This window comes from Lissotriton helveticus, chromosome 12 (genome assembly GCF_964261635.1).
Source record: "Lissotriton helveticus chromosome 12, aLisHel1.1, whole genome shotgun sequence".
In the NCBI taxonomy this organism is placed as follows: Eukaryota; Metazoa; Chordata; class Amphibia; order Caudata; family Salamandridae; genus Lissotriton; species Lissotriton helveticus.
Genome location: NC_136073.1, coordinates 626,714,940 through 626,738,828, shown reverse-complemented (window position 1 = coordinate 626,738,828; position 23,889 = coordinate 626,714,940). Strand labels below are relative to the sequence as shown.

At 50.5% G+C, this 23,889-nt stretch overlaps 1 protein-coding gene across 2 annotated transcripts in view; it reads right to left on the bottom strand.

The window, feature by feature from the left end:
• Positions 1–23,889, bottom strand: part of FHOD1 (formin homology 2 domain containing 1) — a 1,641,100-nt gene that overhangs the window by 241,460 nt on the left and 1,375,751 nt on the right. The window lies entirely within an intron of this gene.

Below are 23,889 nucleotides of genomic sequence, written 5' to 3'. Positions count from 1 at the left end.
AGGAGGAGGGGGGGAGGCAGCTACTGGTCGACCAGCCAAGTCTTTAGGAGTCTCCTGAAGGTCAGCAGGTCCTGGGTCCGGCGCAGGTGAGCGGGGAGGGTGTTCATGTCTTAGTGGCGAGGTGGGAGAATGATTTGACGCCTGTGGTCGCTTGGCGGAGGCGTGGGACGGTGGCGAGTGCGAGATCGGTGGAGCGAAGCTGGCGGTTCGGGGCGTAGAAGGATAGTCGCTCGTTGAGGTATGCTGCTCCGGCGTTGTGGAGTGCTTTGTGAGCGTGGGTGAGGAGTTTGAAGGTGATCCTCTTGTTGACTGGGAGCCAATGCAGATCTCTTACGTGGGTGGTGATGTGGCTGTGGCGGGGGAGTCCGAGGATGAGGCGTACAGAGGCGTTTTGTATGCGTTGGAGTCCCTTCTGGAGTGTAGCCATGGTTCCTGCGTAGAGGGCGTTACCGTAATCCAGCCCGTTGCTGACAAGTGCTTAGGTGACAGTTCTCCTGGTTTCGGTAGGAATCCATCTGTAGATCTGACGGAGCATGCGGAGGGTGTTGAACCAAGAGGAGGAGACAGTGTTGACTTGCTGGGTCATAGAGAGCGTGGAGTCCAGGATGAACCCCAGATTGCATGCGTGGTTAGAGGGCATTGGGGCAGCTCCCAGCGTGGTTGGCCACCAGGAGTCATCCAATGCGGAGGAGGTGGAGGTCAAGGATGAGGAACTCCGTCTTATCCGAGTTCAGGTTCAGTCGGCTGGTCTTCATCCACTCTGCGACAGCCTTCATTACCTCGTGGAGGTTGGATTTGGCGGTGGCCGGGTCCTTGGTGAGGAAGAGGATTAGATGGGTGTCATCGGCGTACAAGACGATGTTGAGGTGGTGTGCTCTGACGATGTTGGCGAGCGGTGCCAAGCAGAAATTGAAAAGGGTTGGGCTGAGGAATGATCCTTGGGGTACGCCACAGGTGATCGTGGTGGCTTCAGATCGAAATGGGGGGAGGCGGACTCTCTGGGTTCTGCTGGTGAGGAAGGAGGTGATCAAGTAAAGGGTTTTGCCTCGAATCCCTGCGTCGTGGAGGCATGTGCGTAGGATGTGGTGGCAGACGGGTGTCGAAGGCGGCAGAGAGGTCCAGGAGGATGAGGGCCGCGGTTTCGCACTTGCCCATTATGGCCCTGATGTCCTCAGTGGCGGCGATGAGGGCGGTTTTGGTGCTGTGGTTGTTGCGGAAGCCGGATTGGGAGGAGTCCAGGACGTTGTTCTCCTCCAGGAAGTGGTTCAGTTGTCTGTTGGCGGTCTTCTCAATGACTTTAGCTGGGAAAGGGAGCAGGGAGATGGGTCGGTAGTTCTTGAGGTCTTTGGGATCCGCCTTGGGTTTCTTGAGGAGGGCGTTGATCTCGGCGTGTTTCCAGCTCTCTGGGAAAGTGGCGGTTTTGAAGGAGCTTGCCTTGTTGAAGATGTGGTGGGGCAGGGGTCGGAGGGCGAGCCGGCGTGGATGGTGTTCATGATTTTTTTAAGTCTTTTTATTGAAGAAAACAAGAGGAGGCATTACAAAAATAGGGTGTCATACTTTAAGATGTAGTACAGTAGGCGATGGGCAAATATGGCAATGCAGATAAATACACAAGAATCTATGACGTAAATGTATGTAAGCATATAAAGAAGGATAGATAATGTGCTAAACAACCCAGTTTGACTTCCGTCTGCAAGACCCATCCACCCAAAATACAGAATAATTAAGGCAGGAGTAGACACCCACATGGATGAGAATCAGTTTAGGATAACCAACCCACCTCTCATAAAAGGAAAGAAGAAAAGAAAAAGGCCATAGAACAAAATAATATAAAATAACAAACCCCCCCAAACCCCCCACCCTGCACCCCTGCAATGGCTACGGCCTAACCCCACTAGCAGCGTGCCTGTCGCCCAAGAACTAACCCTACAAGAAGGAAAAGAGCATAGGAGGAGAAATCAAACATGCCCCCGGTCTCCCTTACCCCCGCCAGAGGCAACCACCCCGAAAACATAATCAAGACAGTATGAAGCTATAGTTATAAACCAACCGGGGGAGTTAGCAAAAAAACACCCGACTCCCACATCATTATAGGTACAATTCCCTTATCGAATCAAGGTATTTTATCAAACCCAGTCAGTCAAGTTCAACCCTGGCCACTACGGGTTTTCGTGCGAGCCCTTCCTACCCGTACCGCTATCTCAATGGAAAAATCAGAGCGCTCAGAAAAGTCCAGGTCAGTGCAGTAGGATTGAAACCAGGATAATAGTTCTCGATGCCCACATATCAAACGAGGATAGCTGTCCACCGAAAATGAGTCCCAAGAACATGGTTGAACCAAGAAGGAGGAAAAGGATAATAAATCACTCCAATAGTCACTGAGAAACTTATTACGGCGTATAAAACTGTCCATGTCTATCGTAGGCGGCATTGGGATTGAGCCGGATGAGCTGACGATAATCCGAGGCTCGCAGGCTGTTATCTGGGAACCGACAAAACACATCAAATCCGGTTTCCGAACGGGGTCCTCAGTCTCTAGCGCACCCTGCACCGCAGGCACCACGGCTTGCTGAAAACATACCGAAGGGTCGTAGTCCGGTCTCAGGCAGATAACGTCCACTGTTACAATCATCCTCTGGATGGCGGCGGTGAACTGCGAGTGGAGCGCCCCAATGGCGGCCATTACAGCCTGAAGTGATGGCGTACCGTCCGCCCGCTCCATCCCCTCTCGCGAAGCGGTAGAGCAGGACTCGAACCCCGGAGGTCGACTACTCCGGGGTAACAGGCACACGTAAAGCCAATGACAACGATGGGCACCCTCAGTCTCTCAATATCGACACATTCGCCGCAAGCGAGGGCCCAAGCCCGTCGACCCCGGACGGCTAGCAGAGTCTCCAGGCGACGGGCCCCCGACCACAGCAACCGGTGCGTCACGCTACTGTATCCTCGGAATCAACCAATCACAGTGTCGCCATCAAAAACGTTCAGAGTATGCCCCACTTCGGGAGACCAGACGAAGCCCAAGTCCCGCGGACGATGTTGTTCAACTTCAACCCGGATGGGTCAGAAATCGAGGCCCCGGCTTCCATGCTGGGTTAGGCCGAGAATGAAAACACGGCGTATCTTCATAATTCGAGAAGGTGGAAATCTCGGGATTGCACCTTTAGATTCAGGAACACCTCATGAACATGGGGGTCCGGTGCGAATTCAGGATCCATATCAGGATATACTAGCTGCTGGCGGAGGTCGGCGGAGCCGGGAGCTTACGCGGCCATCTTGGTTGCTAGCGTAGCTCCTCCCCCGGTGTTCATGATTTTGATGGTGTCATCAACGTTGACGTTGTTCCAGGAGAGCACAAGGTCTGTGTGTTTAGTGGGTGTTGAGTTGGGGGGGGGTCGGCGTCAGTCGTCAGCACCTGGGTGTCGAAGCTGTTGTGGATGTGTGCTATCTTGCGGTGGAAGAAGGTAGCCAGGGAGTCGCAGAGTTCTTGTGACGGCGGTACGTCGTTGGAGCTGGAGCTGGGGGTGGCGAATTATTTCACGATGTTGAAGAGCTCTTTGCTGTTGCGTGCGTTTTTGTCGATGCGTTCCTTGAAGGAGGTTCTTTTGGCGGATCAGATGCGTTGGTGGCGTTGGCGTCTGGCGTTCATGAGGGCTCCGTGGTTGTCTGGTGTCTGGTCATTGCGCCATTGCTTCCCGAGTCTTCTGCAGGTGTGCTAGGAGTTCTGTAGGTCGGCGTTGAACCAGATGGCTCTTGTGTCGGTGCGCCTGTTGGAGGGTTTCCTGATTGGGGCAAGGGTGTTGGTGCAGTCGTCAATCCATTGTCTGAAGTGGTGGGCTGCTGCGTCTGTCTCTGCGGGCTCGGGTGGAGGGTCTTGGGTGAGTGTGGTGATGAGCTGGTCTTCTGTGACTTTTGTCCAATTGCGGTGTGGGATGCGTAGCAGTTGGTTGTGAGCGGTGTGTTTCTCGAAGGAGAAGTGGATGCAGTGGTGGTCGGTCCAATGGAGTTCGGTGTGGTGCCTGAAGGTGGCGTGGTCGCTGGCAGCGAAGTGGGTGGGTGTTGTGACAAGTTGTTTGAGTCTGAGGTTGGCGAGGTTGTCGATCAGTGTTGTGGAGTAGTAGTTGTTGGCATTTTCGAGGTGGAAAATCAGGTCTCCAAGGAGGATGTAGTCTGTGGAGGTGAGGGCGTGTGTGCTGATGAGGTCGGCGATGGATTCGCTGAACTGTGGTCGGGGTCCCGGGGGTCTGTAGACGAGGGTTTCTCTGAGGGGGGTGTTGTGATTGATGTGGATCTGGAAGTGTAGGTGTCCGGCTATGCTTAGGGCGTCTTCTGTGCTGGTTGAGACTTTGATGGTGTTCCTGTGGATGATGGCGATTCCTCCTCCTGGTTTGTTATTGTTCTGGTCCCTGCGTGTGATCTTGTAGCCATCCGGGATGGCTATGGCTATGGCTATGGCTATGTCCACTGCCGAGGAGGTGTTCAACCAGGTCTCCGTCAGGTGATGTCCGGGGCGGAGGACTCTAGCAGGTCCCAGAATTTAACAGCGTGCTTGTGGACTGAGCGGGTGTTGAGTAGTATGCAGCTGAGATGGTTGTGGCCTGCGGTGTTGGGATGAGCAGGACGTGCCGGTGTGCGCTGACTGGTGTAGTTGCATTTTCGGGAGGTGAAGGGTCCGTGGGTGAGTTTCCGGGTGGCCTGGAAGCAGGTGGAATTTCAGCCAGCGTTAAGTGCGTGGAGGGTCTTTGCGTCGTAGCAGCGCCAGGTCCTGTAGAGGTCGTGGGGTCCAGGGGGTCTGGCACCGGGCGCGGTCCAGACGTGGACGGGCGCAGACAGGCTTGCATTAGGCGCACCTTCGACACGCCGGCGGCGCAAACGTATAACGGTCGGCATTTGTAGGGGAGGGGGAGGGACAAGCAGCTGGGAGCGGGGTGGAAGGGGAGTGTCGGCAGTCAGCGACGGAGGGATACAATAGGGGAGAGCAGGCACACAACAGAGGGGCACAAATGAACCAAGAAAATAAACAATCACAGGCACACAATAGAGGGGCACAAAGGAGCTGAGCAATAAAACAATTACAGGCACAGGTACAGTGAAATACAGCAAAAAACGCTAAGCTGTGAAAAAGATACTAGACCAAGAAACGGGATCAGGGAAGCCACGAACCCTGAACAGAGGTGCTGGCTGGCTTCAAGACGAATCAGACCACCGCGGGGCTGTCGGGGAGAGTGAGGTCCAGGGACCGAGGTCTGAGGACTCACGCGCGCTCCCCCGCAGTGGACGGCTTTTGTAAGGGAAGGGAAGGGATGAGCTGGCGGGAGCGGGGCGGAAGGGAAGTGTCGGCGGTAAGCGACGGAGGTAAAACATAGGGAAGAGCAGGCACACAACAGAGGGGCACAAATGAACCGAGAAAATAAACAATCACAGGCACACAATAGAGGGGCACAAAGGAGCTGAGCAATAAAACAATTACAGGCACAAGCACAGTGAAATATAAGAAAAAACGCTAAGCTGCGAAAAAGATACTAGACCAAGAAAGGGATCACGGAAGCCACAAACCCTGAACAGAGGTGCTGGATGGCTTCAAGGTGAAGCAGAGCACCGTGGGGCTGTCGGGGAGAGTGAGGTCCTGGGATCGAGGTCTGAGGACTCACAATGTTATGCTGATGTAATGTAACGAATCCCTGTTGATTAACCTTGACTATTTATGCGCTACCTTTGTTAATCAATTTCTGCTTATGGCCCCCGAGCATATGTTTGATGCTTTTAGCTGTTTGCTAGATATTTTGTAAACCTGTATATATGGTTGTATGCTGTCAATACATACGATTTGATGTGCTGAGTCTTTTTTTAAATTGTTTCTTTTATGGCTGTATTTACTGCTGAATAAAGATTATCATAATCATTTTAACTCTTTCATGTGTATTGCCTGGTCGTGTTTCCAGACAGTCCCCCCTTTCCTCCACCTTTGATATGCTTTGGTGGCAAAACAAGCTGTGATCTCAGGGACCCAGTAACCTCTTTCTCTCTTTCTTTCTGTATCTCTTTCTTTTACAGGTTGGACCTTGAACCACACAGACAGTAGGTAGCACTTTAGGGGCACCATTATTGTGTGGGGTTGTTTTTCATTATAGATGCTAATGTCCTGATGATGTACCACAGATTCTTCAGACCAATTTCATAGGCGTGAAACATGTAGATGAAACATTGAGTGAGAGACCAATGCGAGGCTTCAACCTCACGACTATAGGGTATTCTCTCCCCACATAGACGCCATACACTAACTACCAGGGTTTCTTTCAAACACCTAGGGTAGCATCGGCCTTTTATAGGTTTTTATCTCTGACGGGGCGGTCTACTTATTAAAAGATAGTTTGTGACCTCCCCTATCAGTTTTAACCCACAACTTCGTTTTACTACTCCACCACACTAGTTACCTCACTTGCACGCATCGTATGGCATCTCTCAAAAAGAGCTCCGCTAAAGTGACCCTTCGGGGTACCCGTAGGGCATTGCAGCACCGGCCCAATGAGGAGCACCGCCTTATGATGAAGCATAACATCCCTCTGGGATATAAGTCCAGACACACCTGTGAGTAACTCTTATTCTCTTCTCGTAATAACAGAAGCCCCCTTTTTTAATCCTGCACCACAACCTCTAACTTCTCTCAGTCTGTGTGAGAAAATGTTGTTTTTAATTGATGGAGCACTTTGTCACCTGTCAGGAATGACTTTCACTTATGACAGCCACAGAAGTACTGGCTGTAGACCATGCTGGGGCTGCATTCACTGGGAATAGGGGGCTCTCTGCCCTTACAACCCCCCCCACTGCCAACCACTAGTGTCAACAATTAACCAGTCCCTTGGCCACCTGTAGTCACAACATTTGGCTGCCATGGAAAGGGGTTTAGGCAACACTGGTCCCACAACCCAGTGGCACGAGCACACCGATGGTCCAGAAGTGCAGAATTGCAACAGTAGTAGATAAGGACATGGAACTAGCTGGGTGATTGGAGGAGTGCATGGGTAGTGACAAAGAGAGGGCTGGACTGCATCAGTAGTGCTCAGGGGATTGTAGCAGTGCATTTGTTAGTGCCTGGGTCAGTGCATAAGTACAGAGGCACTGACTGGATTATTAGAGTACTGCAAGGAGAGTGCATGAGGAATTTATAAGTGCTTGGGTTTTGGAGGAATGATTGGATAAGTACATGGACTGGCTGGGTGATTGGAGGAGTGCATGGGTAGCGACAAGGAGATGACTGGACTGCATCAGTAGTGCTCAGGGGACTGTAGCAGTGCATGTGTTAGTGCCTGGGCCATTGCATAAGTACATGGGTACTGACTGGTTGATTAGAGTACTGCAAGGAGAGTGGGATCACTGACATAATATCGAATACACAGCCCCCCTTCTTACAAAATAAATAAAATGAAAAAACGGATCGGGGAGGAGGCCATGCCCCCTCATTGCACCACTCTGCAAACGCGCCCCCTGGCTTGTTGCAGAGGAGAAACTAAGTTCCCTTGAATACTGGACGCCCCTGGGGGTCAAGTAGCCCACCAGGAACCTCCACTATGCGCCAGGGGGCTGCATTGCAGAGAGGTGTAATGAGGCAACGCCCCTTTTTACAGACCCCCAGTATTCAGGGGGATTTAATCCCCCAACTTAGAACAAGCCACAGGCGGGTTTGCACAGTGGTGAAGGTAGGGGGCGGGGCTTGAGGTGATGTGTGTGCAAACATGCCCTGTGGCGCGTTTTCAGTGGGGAATTAATTCCTCTTCAATCCAGAGGTCCCCTAGGGGTCAACTAGCCCACCAGGTACCTCCAGTAAGCATCAGGAGCTGCATTGCCTCTGAACACCTCTCTGCAACGCAGCTCCCTGGCGCATACTGGAGGTACCTGGTGGGCTAGTTGGCCCACAGGGGACCTCAGGAATGAAGAGAAATTGATTATCTAACTTAAAACGCGCCACAGGGCATGTTTGCAGACATGTCACCTCAGGACACGCCCCCTTCCTTCATCAGTGTGCAAACGCGCCCCGTGGTGCGTTTTCAGTAGGGGAATTAATTCTCTTTCAATACTGAGGGTCCCTGAGGGCCAAATAGCCCAACAGGTATCACCAGTTGTCGTGATTTAGCAGTGACTAGGTTAGCATTTAGCTCAGCTACACGAACTTTCGTGTTCAACTTGACCATACTTGCGGGGGCCATTTTGTATTTTCTGGCTTCCATTTTCTATGAACATGCGGCCTCGTGGTCAGCATTCCCTTTTGTCCTTTCTCTGTACCAATGACCATTTAACTTGCCCGGCAACAGGCTATTTTTAGCACTGGTCAAGCTCACGCATGCGTACTCGAACATTTAGATTAATGAGCGGTCACCTCTTAGGAATGTTCTCCAAAACTGACCAGTGGTACTAAACTCATCCCACATGTTGGCTGTGTTCCAAAAATGCCCTTATATGTACCTAAACTGTGCAAAAGTATACCGCCTACCCTTTTTATTGCTGTCACACTTGTATAAAAGAGGTCGCACACCGATGTTCGGTGTGATACTTCTTGTATTACCGAAGGGTGCTGTAGGAATGTACCACCACCCCATGGGGTCCTAATAAACTTGTCTTTTGCATTTCCAGTTTCCGTGCCAACTTCTATTCTATGGTGTTCGAGAGTTTTTTGCAGAGTATGTAGACCTGACGAAACCCAATACCACAAATTGGCGACCACGAAGGGACTCATCGGCGACTCAGATGCCCGAAGGAGTGGTCGCGACGAAAGATTGGAAACTCGCCATGGACGCGTACGCTGCCACTGAGTGACCCGAGTCTTGGCATCCACGGTGTTTTCTTCCTTTCCTTCCGACCTGACCTTCCAGGTGGCGCCGGTCCTCGACTGAGATCCTGATCGGTTGGGTTGTCGTGCAGTGCCCGTTTGGCTGATTCGATTAAGGAACTTGGCAGTTGGAACCTGGACGTTTGAGAATATTTGGTAAGCTTGTGATTGGTAAGGTAGTCTACTGACACTTACTGTGGCTTTTTGGATTTGTTTGAGTTAGCTAACATTTGGACCTATGATTTGAGTTATATGTGGAGTGCACCTCACATAGACAGGTATGTAGAGATATTTCTCTGACTTTGTATTTGTTTGAACGGCACACCGTGTGCAAAACATATTAAGTGCCATTTTATGTAATATCGCGTTTGTGATATTTTGACATGCCTGTTCTAAGCACACTTCGAGGAATGTGCTGTCTTGGAAATGGTACCAGTTATCGATTAAATGAATCTCAGCCGGCTCCCCCAGAGGGGACACCTAATCGTGAAATGTACATAATATTTGGCCTTCCCCCCATTATGTATAGTACATTGTGGCACAAATACACGAAAACTGATCATGAATTGCAATGGCCACTACATGGGTCGTTTGATTTGCGAAAGGTTCAATATGTGGAGCAGTGCTTGTTTCAGCGCAGGTCTAGACAGGATAGGTTTGATTGTGTGCGTATGTGGGAGAAAGCGGTGCGTGAACGAATGAAGCGTGAACAAGCCTTGGCGGACAAGGAGCAGCGAAAGGCTGCTCGTGACAAAGCTTTACAGTTGCAGGAAAAAGAATTGCAGGAACAGAAAGAGAGGGAGACTCGAGAACGTAATTTGCAAGTTAATGGTCAGTTTCCTATTCGACGTCCTCTTTATCCTGTCCTTACTAATGAATCAGATGATTTTTCATTGCTAGATCGTTGCCTGCCTCCGTATGTTCCGCCTACGGCCCCGGATGAGGACTCGGGCGAGGATGATCAGAGGGATAATCGCACCAGGCTAAGTGTTGATCGAGCTGCGGAATTACGCGGGTTGGCTCGTAAACTTAATGTTAATTCTATAACTGTTTCGGAGATTGATGGCCTTATGTGTAAGTGGTCCGAAAAAGAACGATTGTATTTTCTGAATCATTTTGGAGATGAAGTTGTCGAACGGTTTAGACGTTATTCACCTGAGTTGGAACCTAAGTATATATCAGTTGGTCGTGATAATTTACGTAAAGGTATTTTTGTTCTTACAGATGCGGATGGGTTTTTCCAGCGTTTGGTTCAGCTACGGGATGAGACGTTACGACTACGGGCAGTGAAAAAGGCATCGGGTTCGCCTGCGTCTGGATCGACGGAAGTATCCAAAGAGTGCCCTATCTTTGGAACAGATCAGAGTGCCACAGTTCATGTTATGCCTATGCGAGAAGCTGCGCCTTTGTATGTCCCTCCTAAAGGGCATGGTACAGACGATAAGTTGTCTGTAAATGCAAAGGGTTATTTTATATATAATTGGGTTTATACGCCCTGGAATAGAACAGATGTTATGGCACTTAAGAATGCTCTGCCTGACCCTCGCAAAAATCCAGCAGCTTTCTATGAAGGAGTGGAAGGTGCTATTTCTTCGTGTGTTATGACATTAGTCGATATTGATCTTTTCTTTGGGTTAATATTGCCTCCTGATATGTGGAGAGCGATTCGTAAATTTGATGATCGAACGATTTTAGGTGCAGATTGGAAGGATTTAGCTCAAGCTGATTTGGATAGGGAACCCGCATGTAAGCCATGCTAATTGATTTTAGATCTCCCGGTGGCTATTTTGAATAAATTAAAAGCGCTTGTTCCCCCTAAGAAAATTGATTGGACGATGTTGGCTTCTTGCAAACAGAAGCCGGATGAATCTGTCTCTGACTTTTTTTCACGTTTCGAGGAAGCGTTTCATGATTACAGTGGGCAATTATTAACAGAGGACACAGGCAGGCATTTGTTCGTTGATAAGTACGTGGCTAATCTCCTACCGGAGATTGCAAAACGTTTAAAAACTAGTGAAAGTTCATGGACCACGGCAACCCCTGCTTCTTTATTGACTATGGCTCAGTATTATGAACACACGAGAGGTACTAACAGTCTGAATTTAAAGAATTTACTAGGACCTAATAGTGTCCCACTTCATACTGAGACCACAAAGTTGATCCAGAAAAGTAATAACATCGTTATAAGGAAACGTGAGCAAGAGAAGATACAGAGTCGGAAGAACTAGAAAAAAGTAGAAAAAAGTACCCATCAGCCCACTCAAAAGTGGAATCTCGTCATCTGGGTTTGTTTGTGTTGGACCCAGATGACGAGATTCCACTTTTGAGTGGGCTGATGGGTACTTTTTTCAACTTTTTTCTAGTTCTTCAGACCCTGTATCTTCTCTTGCTCACGTTTCCTTATAACGATGTTATTACTTTTCTGGATCAACTTTGTGGTCTCAGTATGAAGTGGGACACTATTAGGTCCTAGTAAATTCTTTAAATTCAGACTGTTAGTACCTCTCGTGTGTTTCATTGTCAAGTTGGGGGACTAGGTACTATTTGGTCTATAAAAACATTTTCCCCTCGGACCCCCCACCACTCCTTTTGTCTTTTTGTTTCAGTATTATGAACGACAGGAATTGGAGGCTAAAGAAAGTAGTGATAAGAAAGCAAAGGATTTAAAGACAAAGGTGATGTTGGCTCAGGTTTACGCTACGCAGTCGAGAGGGAATGATAGGGGTAGACGAGGATCGTATGGTACGTCTTCAGCTCGTTCCGATATTTCCGAGGATCAGTGTGCATACTGTAAACAGTTTGGACATTGGGCTTCGGATTGTCCGGTGCTTCGAGAACAGCGTAATCAGCGTGGTCGAGGAAGTGGAAGGTCACGGTTTAGTTATTCAGGGTCGAGGGGTGGAGCGAATGATCGTGGTAGGTTTGAAGCGAGGGGTTGTGGTCAGGCTGATCATAATACTTTTTATCGACGGAATCAGTATCAGATAGCTGAGGGAGAGTCTATTGAGTCTCAGGATAATACATATGCATAGGATTGCGTAGGATGGGGTGTGGAATCCGTTGAAGTACCAGTAGATCAAAGGGGTCCACATATATCAGCACATGTTTTGGGTTCTACTGATCAGTTTCTGGTTGATACCGGAGCTACTCGTAGCGCTCTGTCCAAACACTTGGTTCCAAGGGCTCCCCTGTCTGGCGAAACGATTACATCAATATGGTTCGATGGAACACCTTCTCTTAGCCCATTGTCTCAACCCCTTACATTTCACATTGATAAATTTACTACCCCATGGCCGTTTTTGTTATCTCCAAACACTCCAGATAATATTGTGGGACTTGATATGCTTAAACATTTTCGAGCAACTATACGCTGTGCCCCTGAAGGGGTACGGGTTATTTTGAATGAGAACTACCCAGAGGTTGAGAGATCGTGCCTCATGCAGGAGGCCGATGCGTTAGCTTCTCTTCCAAGCACTTTATGGGCTACTTCCGATACTGATGTGGGACAAATGATTATCCCTCCCGTACGTATTACTGTAAAGGAGGGAGTGTCTTTGCCTCGCGCACCACAGTACATAATTTCCAGAGAAGGTCAAGTGGCCTTGACACATATCGTAAATGACTTGATTATGGCAGGGGTGGTGGAGGAAGTCCCCTATAATGTTTGTAACAGCCCAATTCTTCCGATCCTAAAGAAAGACACAGACACTAAGATCTATCGTTTTATTATTGATTTGAGGGAAATTAATAAGATAGTACCCCAGTATCCGGTGGTGTCTGACATTACCACCTTACTTACTTTGATTCCACCTACATCCACTACATTTACTGTTATCGATTTGAAGAATGCTTTCTTCTCGATTCCCATTCATCCCGATAGCCGATATTTGTTCGGCTTCACATTAAATAACAAATCATATAGATTTTGTCGGGTTCCTCAAGGCTACACAGAAAGCCCTAGCATTTATAGCCAGGCTTTAAAAAGACAGCTTGATTCTTTCGACTTACAGTCTCGGGTGGCTCGTATTCAATATGTTGATGATATTTTACTTGCAGCAGACACACAGGAACAATGTGAGGAGAGTACTCTTTCCCTGCTTTCTTTTCTTGCCAAGAATAATCACAAGGTCTCGAGGAAGAAGTTGCAATATTGTAGACCAAAGGTGACCTACCTCAGTCATCTTTTGTCTAAGGAGGGACGTGCATTGACATCAGACCGAATTCAAGCAATTTTAGATACACCAGTCCCTTGCACTCAGAAAGATGTTCGTGCTTTCATAGGTTTGACGTCCTTTTGTAGACAGTGGATACTAGGATTTTCACATATTATAAAACCTTTGTTAGCATTGTTGTCCAAAACTACACCAATTCCCCTTGAATGAACAGATGAATGTCAGAATGCTTTTGAACAATTGAGACAAGCCCTTTGTTCTGCACCAGTGTTAGGTAGGCCAGATTATACAAAGATCTTTACATTATATGTACACGAGAAGGATGGGTGCAGATTGTCAGTCTTAGTGCAGACACACGGAGATAAACAGAGACCTTGTGCGTACTTCTCAGCAGTACTCGACCCTGTGGCTCGAGGATTGCCTGGGTGTTTTCGAGCCGTTGCAGCAACAGCTGTGGCTATACGACAGAGTGAGGGAATAGTTTTGTCACACAAATTGTTGGTGTTAGTTCCCCATGCGGTAGATGCTTTATTGAACCAAACGAAAACACAGCATCTAACTAGTGCTTGTTTAACAGGATACGAGCTAACGCTGTTGGCGCCACATATTACACTAAAGAGGTGCGCCACTTTGAACCCTGCTACTTTATTGCCATATCCTGTTGCTGAGACCCAGAAGGAAGAACATCATGATGGTGTTTTTCTGACCGAAGAACAAACAAAGGGTCGTATCGATTTACAGGATACGCCACTTCCAGATGTAGATGGGGAACTGTGGGTTGATGGCTCGTGTTTAAAGCTGCCAGATGGTACGACTTCCGCAGCCTATGCGATCACGAAGCTTAAGACAGTGGTAGAAACGGCACGAATACCGCAAAAATCGGCCCAAGCAGCTGAATTGATAGCCTTAACGAAAGCATGTGAGTTAAGTGCTGGATTATGTGTGAATATCTACACTGATAGTCGTTACGCTTTTGGAGTAGTGCACGATTTCGGCCTACTCTGGAAGGAACGAGTGTTCCTGACCTCGCATGGAGTACACATCATGCATGGAGAATTGGTACGTGATCTCCTGAATGCACTATTATGTCCAAAGAAAGTGGCGACAGTCAAATGTAGTGCAAATAAGAAGGTGACAGACAAAATAGGACAAGGAACGCTTTTGCAGATCGCATAGCGAGAGAGACTGCCATGTTACAAAATGTCTCTCCTATGTATGTGGTGAAATCACAGGCTAAGCGATGGCATGATGCCAGAGAGGAAATATTAAACATACAAAAATCAGCATCTGAAGCGGAACTTGCAACCTGGGCAACAGGTTGATGATGAGGGTTGTTGGCGTAGCAAAGATATGGAGAGATGGAAATTGCCTGCTGCTTATTTGCAAGCAATGGTTCAAATGACACATGGGCTGGCACATGTTGGAGCTCTTGCAATTACTAAATTGCTTACACGAGTTTGGGAGCATCCTGAGATTGCCAGCACGGCTAAGAGAGTAGTGCAGACCTGTCTGATATGTTTACAGTACAATCCTGCTAAAGGGACTTATACTGCTAAAGGAGGGTTTGTTCCACCTACTGCACCATTCAAAGTACTGCAAATGGATTACATCCAGCTTGAGCGTTGTAATAATCTCAAGTATGTCTTAGTGGTGGTGTGTGCCTTTAGTAAATGGATCGAGGTCTACCCCACGAAGGATAATACAGCATTGACAACAGCTAAGGTTTTACTCAAAGAGTACTTCCCGCGCTTTGGTGTTTGTACATTTTTGTGGAATGACAATGGTCCTCATTTTGTTGGGAAAATAGTGGAGTATGTCCTGAAAGGATTGGGAATTAAACAGAAGTTCCACGCTGTATTCCACCCGCAGTCAGCAGGTTTGGTAGAGAGGTATAATGCAACTCTGAAGCTGAAGCTAGCAAAGATCGTGGCATCCACGTCTTTGAAATGGCCGGACGCCTTGCCTTTGGCATTATTGTCTATTAGATCAGTGCCACATTCCCGATCTGGCCTCACACACCTTATGAAGTGGTGTTTGGAAGGCCTATGAATATATGGGGAGTCCCTAAGCCTCGCTTCGTACATGATGTGCCTTGTATAATGATGAACGATTATTTGGCACGATTAACAAATGATTTACTTTCTATTCATCAACAGGTTCGAGAAGCGCTCCCCGATAATTCCATTGGAGAGGCTCACGATCTCTGTCCGATCGTTCGAGAGAACCAGCAGTTTGGAGCCGAGGTGGCGTGGCCCTGAACAAGTATTGCTGGCAACTCGGACGGCTGTGCGAGTCACGAATAAGAAGCGGTGGGTACATTCCACTCACTGTCGCCGTGTCTCTCCGGATCTGGTGAATCCTGCGGTGCTGTCTGATTATCGAGACATCCTGGATACAGAGAAGAGCCCAGCTACTATGCCTCACGAATCGGAGGGAGCCTTCCCGGACCACACTTTCTGGGGGAGCGAAAAATAACCTACGGCCAAGAAAAGCAATTGTTTTGTGCGAGACTGGTTGAGTTACCGTTCTGAGGTTTGTGAAAACGGAAGCCGAGAATATTAAGGGGGGGGGAATCAGTTCTGTCCAGTGTAGCGACACCCGTCTTGAATCTCGGAGAAGAAACCAGCGGCTACCTCGGAGCTCAGCACTCATTTTTATTTTTAGTTTTGTTTTGAAACTTTTGTTTTTTGAACTATGGCACCTACTACGACGAGAAACAGAAGAATTCTTGGTGCTGTGCTTTTTGTTGGGACTATAGTGGTAATAGCAGTAATAGCCTGGATCGTAGAACGATTGATTCCGGCAAGAGAATATTTACTGCCTACCACTCCAATCCCATCTGAACATTTTCATTTCACTCTGCCTTATAATGAAGAGAGACAGACAGACTTACTTAAATAACAGCTTCATTCAAATTCTACATCATACCCATAATATGACGAACACTTCGAACTGTTGGGTATGTGGAATGTTGCCTGGACATCAGAAGAAAGGAGGAACTCCACTTATTCCTCTTCCGTTCTCTCATAATGGTTCTTGTAATGCTTGGTACACTCTTCTTTTTACCTTGAGATGGCCAACAAAAGGTGGACTACTTTTTCGGCTTAATAAAGTTTGTTATAATGATAGAGATGGTTACCCACAGGCAGAAGGAACCAAATTTGAATGGGAAGAATATCGACCGGACAATGTGTCTACACCTCGTATTTTCACTAATCAAAGAATTTATGATGCCATTTCTAAATTGCACAAAATTGCTGCTGAAATTCATCCTGAAAATGGTACATGGACATTCTCTAATTGGTTCTGGACTTTGCTTAGTACCTGGGGTTGGAAATTATTGACTATCCTGTGTATGATCATTGGAATACTCTTCTTCCTTTGTTTATGTATTCAATGTGGCCCTACCTTATGTTCTGTATGTATTACTGCCTGCATTCCGTCCAAACGAGCTATTGCCAAACATGAGCAAATGATTAGCAAAGAAATAATGAATAAAATGTTGATTAATACTGATGATCAGTATCCTGATTACTTCCGTTTTGAGGTAGCTTCAGCTAAATGCTAAAAGGGCCGACTGTCGTAATTTAGCAGTGACTAGGTTAGCATTTAGCTCAGCTACACGAACTTTCGTGTTCAACTTGACCATACTTGCGGGGTCCATTTTGTATTTTCTGACTTCCATTTTCTATGAACATGCGGCCTCGTGGTCAGCATGCCCTTTTGTCCTTTCTCTGTACCAATGACCATTTAACTTGCCCGGCAACAGGCTATTTTTAGCACTGGTCAAGCTCACGCATGCGTACTCGAACATTTAGATTAATGAGCGGTCACCTCTTAGGAATGTTCTCCAAAACTGACCAGTGGTACTAAACTCCTCCCACATGTTGGCTGTGTTCCAAAAATGCCCTTATATGTACCTAAACTGTGCAAAAGTATACCGCCTACCCTTTTTATTGCTGTCACACTTGTATAAAAGAGGTCGCACACCGATGTTCAGTGTGATACTACTTGCATTACCGAAGGGTGCTGTAGGAATGTACCACCACCCCATGGGGTCCTAATAAACTTGTCTTTTGCATTTCCAGTTTCCGTGCCAACTTCTATTCTATGGTGTTCGAGAGTTTTTTGCAGAGTATGTAGACCTGACGAAACCCAATACCACACAGTATGCGATAGGGAGCTGCGTTGCAGACAGGTGTTCAGAGGCCACGTCACTTTTTATACCTCTCTGCAACACAGCTCTGTGGTGCTGACTGGAGGTACCTAGTGGGCTAGTTTGACCCTAGGGATCCTTAGGATTGAAGGGGACGTAATCTCTCAACTTAGAAAGGTGACAGGGCACGTTTAGACAGTGGTGAAGGGAGGGGACAGGGCCTGACGTGATGTGTGCAAACACGCCCTGTGGCGCGTTTTAAGCTGGGGAAAAAATTCAACTTCAAACCTGAGGGACCATGGGGGCCAAGTAGTCGATCAGGTGCTTCCAGGAAGCGCCACTGCGCTGCGTTGCAGAGAGGTGGTGCATGCCCTGCCCCTTTTTACATCTCTCTGCTACGAAGCTCTGAGGCCCTTACTGGATGTATTACGATTTCGGATTTACACACCTGTTATGAGGAGAGACCTCAGTGCTGCATCTTTAAGCCCAGTACTGATCCTCAAACGTAGTTCTTACCATACTTACCAGTAACTTGAATTTCCTTCCATAGGCTAATATTGACTGGTTTCACTTGGAAATTCTTCAAAGTGTGGAGTTTTGGAACTTTAAAATATTCACCTAAAATCATCTGAACAACGAATTCCGATTTACTCACCTGTTATCAGGAGAGAACCCAGTGCTGCATTTTTTAGCCCAGCACTGACCCTGAAAAGTAATTCTAACCGTACTTACCAGTAACTTGTATTTCCTTCCATAGGAATACATTGTCTGGTTTTCACCAGAAAAGTTTCTAAGTGTCTATTTTCACAAACTAAAAATATTCCTTAAAAATGGCCTGTATGACTTTCAACACATTTTTTCAACTGTTCACAGGAGATGCACCAGTGCTGGATCCAGGATGCACCACTGAGTTAGAAAAAGTAATGATAACACTACTTACCTGCAAAGTCAATTTCCTTTCATAGGGTAACATTGACTGGTTTCACTTGGAAATTCTTCTAAGTGTGGAGTTTTGGAACTTTAAAAAATCCCTCTAAAATCAGCTGAACTACGAATTCCGATTTACTCACCTGTTATCAGGAGAGACCTCAGTGCTGCATCTTTCAGCCCACTACTGATCCTGAAAAGTAATTCTAACAGTACCTACAGTAACTTGAATTTCCTTCCATAGGATATCATTGCCTGCTACATAATATATATATAAATTAAAAAATATATAAAATAAAATAAACAAATATTACAATTTCAATATATTTAAAAACATTTTTTTTTCAATTTATATAAAAAATATGTAATGTAGGGGGGCGTGGCTTAGCAAGCGATGTGGTAGAACGTGTCTCTCGGGAACTCCCGGCGTCCACCACCCACACAAGCGATTATAAGCGGATCCTGGGGCGATCGCTACTCACCCTGAGGTTGCTGTGATCCTGCGGTGCCCGGAGAGCCTTGGGTGCCCTCCTGCTGAGATCTGTGGTCGCGGCGGTGCCCAACGGTGAAGAGACGGGGACGGACCTTGGGCGGGAGCCGCCATTTTACACAGACCGCCTGGCGCCCGAGCTACTACTCTATTGCCTCCGGAGGGGTCGCTGACCCAGGGAGCGTGCCTCTTCGCTGGTACTTGCGGACTGGGGAGCGCCGGCGGCGGACCGAATTGCGCGGTCCGCCGCGATTGATCTTCAGGCTCCTGCTCTCCCTCTGCCCAAGGTGTCCGGGAGCCGCCATTTTGCATAGCCTGCCAGGCGCCGGAGCTGCTACTCTATCGTCTCCGGAGGGGTCGCTGACACAGGGAGCGGGCCTTCTCGCTGGTGCTTGCGGACTGGGGAGTGCCGGTGGTGGACCGAACTGCACGGTCCGCCGCGATTGATCTTCAGGCTCCTGCTCTCCCCTGCCCGATGCGGCCGGGAGCCGCCATTTTGTGATCCTTGCGAGGCGGACCGGACCTGCCACCCGCTGACTGTTGGCTCCTGTGGCGGCCCTGAAGCCCTGAGGTGTGGGTCCCTTCCCCCCCCTATTGTGTGCTGTGTTGGAGAGTCTGCCGTGCGGAGCGGCCAGGTGGTGCTGCTGGCGACGGCGCCTTCCCGCGGCTGCCGGCGGGGACCCTGCTGGACGGTGTGCCCCGGCGGTGACGGGCCGGAGGTGGCGAGCAGACTGCAGCCGGGGACCTACTACAGCGCATACCCTGTGAGATCAGGAGTGGGGGGTGCCGGTGAGGGCCCCCGGGGACGTTTCCGGCGCTGGTGCTCCTACGAGGCCTTGTGCTGCGGCCTGGTGAGCTTAGCCCTTCTGAGGTGCGCCCCCCCCCCCTAACGAGTCGCTTGGAGATCCCTCTGCCTCACCCGGGGTCCTCAGCCTTGAGGAGCACTGGCTGGTGTGTGTGGCTGGTGACCTGGGGCCCCTGAACTATTTATGGTCCCACGACAAGTGGCCATATAGCTGGGGCTTGGGCTTGGGGGACCGGGCGGCAACCGGAGCCTGGTATATCGGGGGCTCCCCCTTCCCCCCTGTGACTGCACTGCGGGCCTCCCCTGGCCTGGGGACCCTGCCGCCTACCCCACGATACTGGACGGGCTCCGCAGGCGCTTGGACCGCCGCCTGGCGTGCCTTGGAGGGGTGGCTCAGGAGTTGTGTCCTCGCTGCGGGCCCCTGTGGTGGTTCGTGTTTGGGCCACCTGGGGCTCTGTGTTGGGGCGTTCTGGGAGGCCCACCGAGAAGTCTGTACCCCACGGCCTGCTTATCGCCTGCGACAGCTTTGACCCAGGCCCTTGTGGAATTGGTGGGCCCCAGTTGACACTGACCATGACGCGCTCCAAGGGGAGCAAGGCTGACCCGCCGGTGCCCCCCAGGGACAACTCAGTGGTGGCAATGTGGGGCAAGTCGGGGACCTCGGCGCCGACGGTGGAAGCGCCGCGGCCATTGGGGGACGCGGCCCCTGTAGCGCAGGCGTTCATGACATCCTTCATGTCGGACCTGAAGATGGAGATCGGCTCCCTCCGCTCGGAGGTCCACACTTGTGTGCGGGCTCTGCGCCGTGAGGTCACGGATCTGGGGGATCACGTAGACGGCCTGGAGTAGACAGTCGATGCCCGCACCGAGGATCAGGAGCTCCTGTGGCAACGTCTGGCAACGCTGGAGGAACAGCACATAGAGCTGCAGGTCAAACAAGAGGACCTGGAGAACAGGAGTCGCCGGAACAACCTCCGTATTCGCGGCGTACCGCTGGGAGAAGAAGGGAAGGACATTCTGACTTTTGTCGCGCAGCTCCTCCATGAGGTGTGGGGTGATAGCGATGCCTCGCCGCCGACCCTGGACCGCGCCCACCGGGTTCCCGCGCTGCCGGGGCGCCCCGGTCTTCTTCCAGATATCCTGACGAGGGTCCATTTCTTCACGGAAAAGGAGGCCATTCTGCGGGCCGCATGAGGCAAGCCGGACCTTACCTACAGGGGACACAAGATTCAAATCTTTCAAGACCTAGCACCCCACACCCTCCAGCGACGGAGAGCGTTCAGACCGGTGACTGACAAACTGCGGGACTTAGGCATTGCCTACCAGTGGGGTCACCCCTTCGCCCTTATCTTCCAGTGGGAGACAAAACGGAGAGTCATTCGGAAATTCGCAGAGGCGGCGCAGCTTCTGCAGCTCCCGACGTCACCACCGGCGAGCCAAGTGCGCCCTCGCAGACAGGAGCGTATCCCCGCAAAACCGTCCTGGACCACGGTCCAACGCCATCGCCGCTCGCCCCGACTGGATGAGCAATCGGCGTCCCATTATCGCCCACATTAAGTCCCTGGAGAGAGACTGAGAGGAGGCTGCTTCTCGTTCGTCGACCCCGTGAGTCTGCGGAAGTCTGCTCAGGTCGGCTCATGCTTTGCTGCCACGGGGAGCGAGTGCTCTCCCCCCTTTCCTTGGGGAGCCGCGGCGGACGGCTGCCCTACCTGACTCTGCGCCCCGGATCCTGTCTTTAGGGTGGGTGACGCTGGGGCTCCTCCCCACGATGACCCCGGGACAGGCTACGCCCCCACTACTGGTGATCCCTGAGGGAGTTACATCCCTGGGCATTTCCAAACCCCCGGGTGTAGGATGCCCGTTGGCGGAATTGACTCGACCTGGCCCAGTTGGCCACTGTTGGATCATTTGGTTACTTTTTGCTTTCCTCTTCCTTCTGACCTTCCTCATCTTCCTTCCTTCCTCTTTCTTTCTTTTTTCCTTGTGTGGGGTGGGGAGCGGTGGGATGATGGCACATGGCTTGCGCGGTGCTGGTGTGGTTGCTGTTGGACGGCTGCGGGAGGGGGATGGAGCGGCGCAGGCGACTTTCCTTAGAATCTCAATATGGCTGCCCCCTTGCCTAGCCCCCTAAAGGTCCTGACACTTAACGTCCTGCAGCAGAACCCTGACATCATATTCCTCCAGGAGACTCATCTTCTGCAGGCCGACGTTGGGCGCATGGCGCACCCCAGATATCCCCTCCAATTTTGGGCTGCAGCAAACACTAAGACAGCAGGTGTGGCGATTCTCTGTAGACAGGGCATCAGGCGGGGGGACACCAAGCCCTTCAGGAGTGATGACGGACGATTTCTCAGGGTGAGCGTGGACGTTGGACGACGTACCTTCACCTTATGCAATGTGTATGCGCCCAATCAGTCGCAGGATCGGTACCTACGCACGCTTCTTAACACACACGTTCCGCGGGGGGATCCCTCCCTGATTCTGGAGGGAGACTTTAACCTAGTCTGGGACCCAGACGCGGACAGTAGCGATGCTCCGGTGTACGGCTCTGGGGCTATGTCCTCGGCGCTGCGCGCCCGGATCGCGGACCTGGGACTCTACGATGTATGGCGCTACTGCTCCCCGGGGTTGACTGACTATTCGTTTTATTCCCATGCCCACCGCTCGTATTCCCGTATCGATTATTTGTTCATCTTTCATGCCCTGCTGAAGGATGTCCTGGGTTCCTCCATCTCTGCCATATCGCTATCGGATCATGCGCATGTCGACCTGCTGCTGCAGGACCCGGCCGTCCACCCAGCTCGAGAGGCGCGCTCGCGTCTGCCACCGAGCGTCCTGAGGGACGTTGCCGATGTGGACAGCATCAAGGAGGCCATCGATTCTTACTTCGCTAGCAAGGACCTGCCGGAGACGCCCTTCCATGTTGTATGGGACGCCTTTAAGGCGACCATTTGGGGGCTTTTCACCACTCTTTCGATTGCACGGGCTCAAGAGGCTCGGATCCTCGAGGATACGCTCGAAAGAGATATAAAGCGAGAAGAGCAGCGGGACCGCAAGACCACCTCTGCAGTGTCTAGGCGGCGGTTGGCCAATCTCAGGGGACAGCTTCGACTCTTGCGCACTAATAAGGCGGAATCTTCCCTGTTGGCCCTGAAACAGAAATACTTTGAAGGTGGAGACAAGGTTGGCAGTTTGCTGGCAAGGTGGTTGGGGGCACGGGCGGCCAGGGCCCACATCGCGAATGTCTGGCTCCCTGATGGGACGCACGCAGTTTCAGAGAAAGCTAAATGCGAGGCGTTCCGAGCCTATTATACTGCGCTCTATCAGGAGGAGACGCCGGACCCAGGAGCTATGGCGGAGGTCTTGCAAGCCTATACGGGGACGACGCTCTACCCGTATCATGCGACGGCCTTAGAAACTCCGATCGCCCAGGAAGAGATAGCAGATTCAATTCGGGATCTCCCCTTGGGAAAGACTCCGGGACCGGACGGCCTTCCCTTATCCTTTTACCGTATGTTCCAAGCACAGCTCGGACCTCATCTCTTGCGATTGTTTAACTCATTTACTGATGTAGCGGTCCGTCTCGGGACATGGGAATGGCAGAGATAGCACTGATTCTCAAGCCCAGCAAGGATCCGACGCAGTGCGCCTCGTATCGCCCCGTAGCCTTGCTGAACACCAACTTTAAGATTTACACCAAGATCCTGGCGAGACGTCTGGACCCACACATGCCAGGTCTTGTGGATCCGGACCAGGTTGGCTTTATTCGCAACCGGCAGGGTGCGGATAATGTTCGCAAAGTGGCACACTTGGTGGGGAGGGCGCGCCACTGGAACATCCCAGCTTGCCTCCTCTCGCTGGACGCAGAGAAGGCCTTTGTTCGGGTAAGCAGGACTTTCTTGCGGGCGATCCTAGACAGGATTGACTTGGGTCCGGCCATGATCACTAGGATCATGGCACCGTACTTTGCTCCGCAGGCCCGGATTCGGATTAATGGAAAGCTTTCTGCACCGTTCCCCATCCGCAGGGGCACTCGGCAGGGCTGCCCCCTATCGCCCTTGCTCTTCGCCCTCGTGGTGGAGCCGTTGGCGGCAATGCTCCGTCGGGCGCCCGACATCCATGGCATCCGCATGGGGGCTGTAAGAAAAAGGTGGCGCTGTTTGCTGACGATCTTCTCCTCACTCTTACCCGCCCTGATGAGTCTCTGCCGGCGCTCCGTTCAGCGTTGGTCCTTCTTGAGCAGGCTTCGGGTTTTAAGATTAACGACGGCAAGTCCTGGGCCCTTAATCTAACCATTCCTGAGACGGACATCCCCCGCCTCAAGCAGTTGGCACCGTACCAATGGGCCGCCCAGAGCATCCGCTACCTCGGATTGCAGATAACCCCTTCTCTGGACACATGGTCGCAAGTCAACTGGCGGGAGTGTCGACGAGCGGTCCTGGAGGAGCTACGGCGGTGGAAGCCCCTGGTGCTGACATGGCTGGGTAGGCTCAACGCCGTTAAAATGTCAATCCT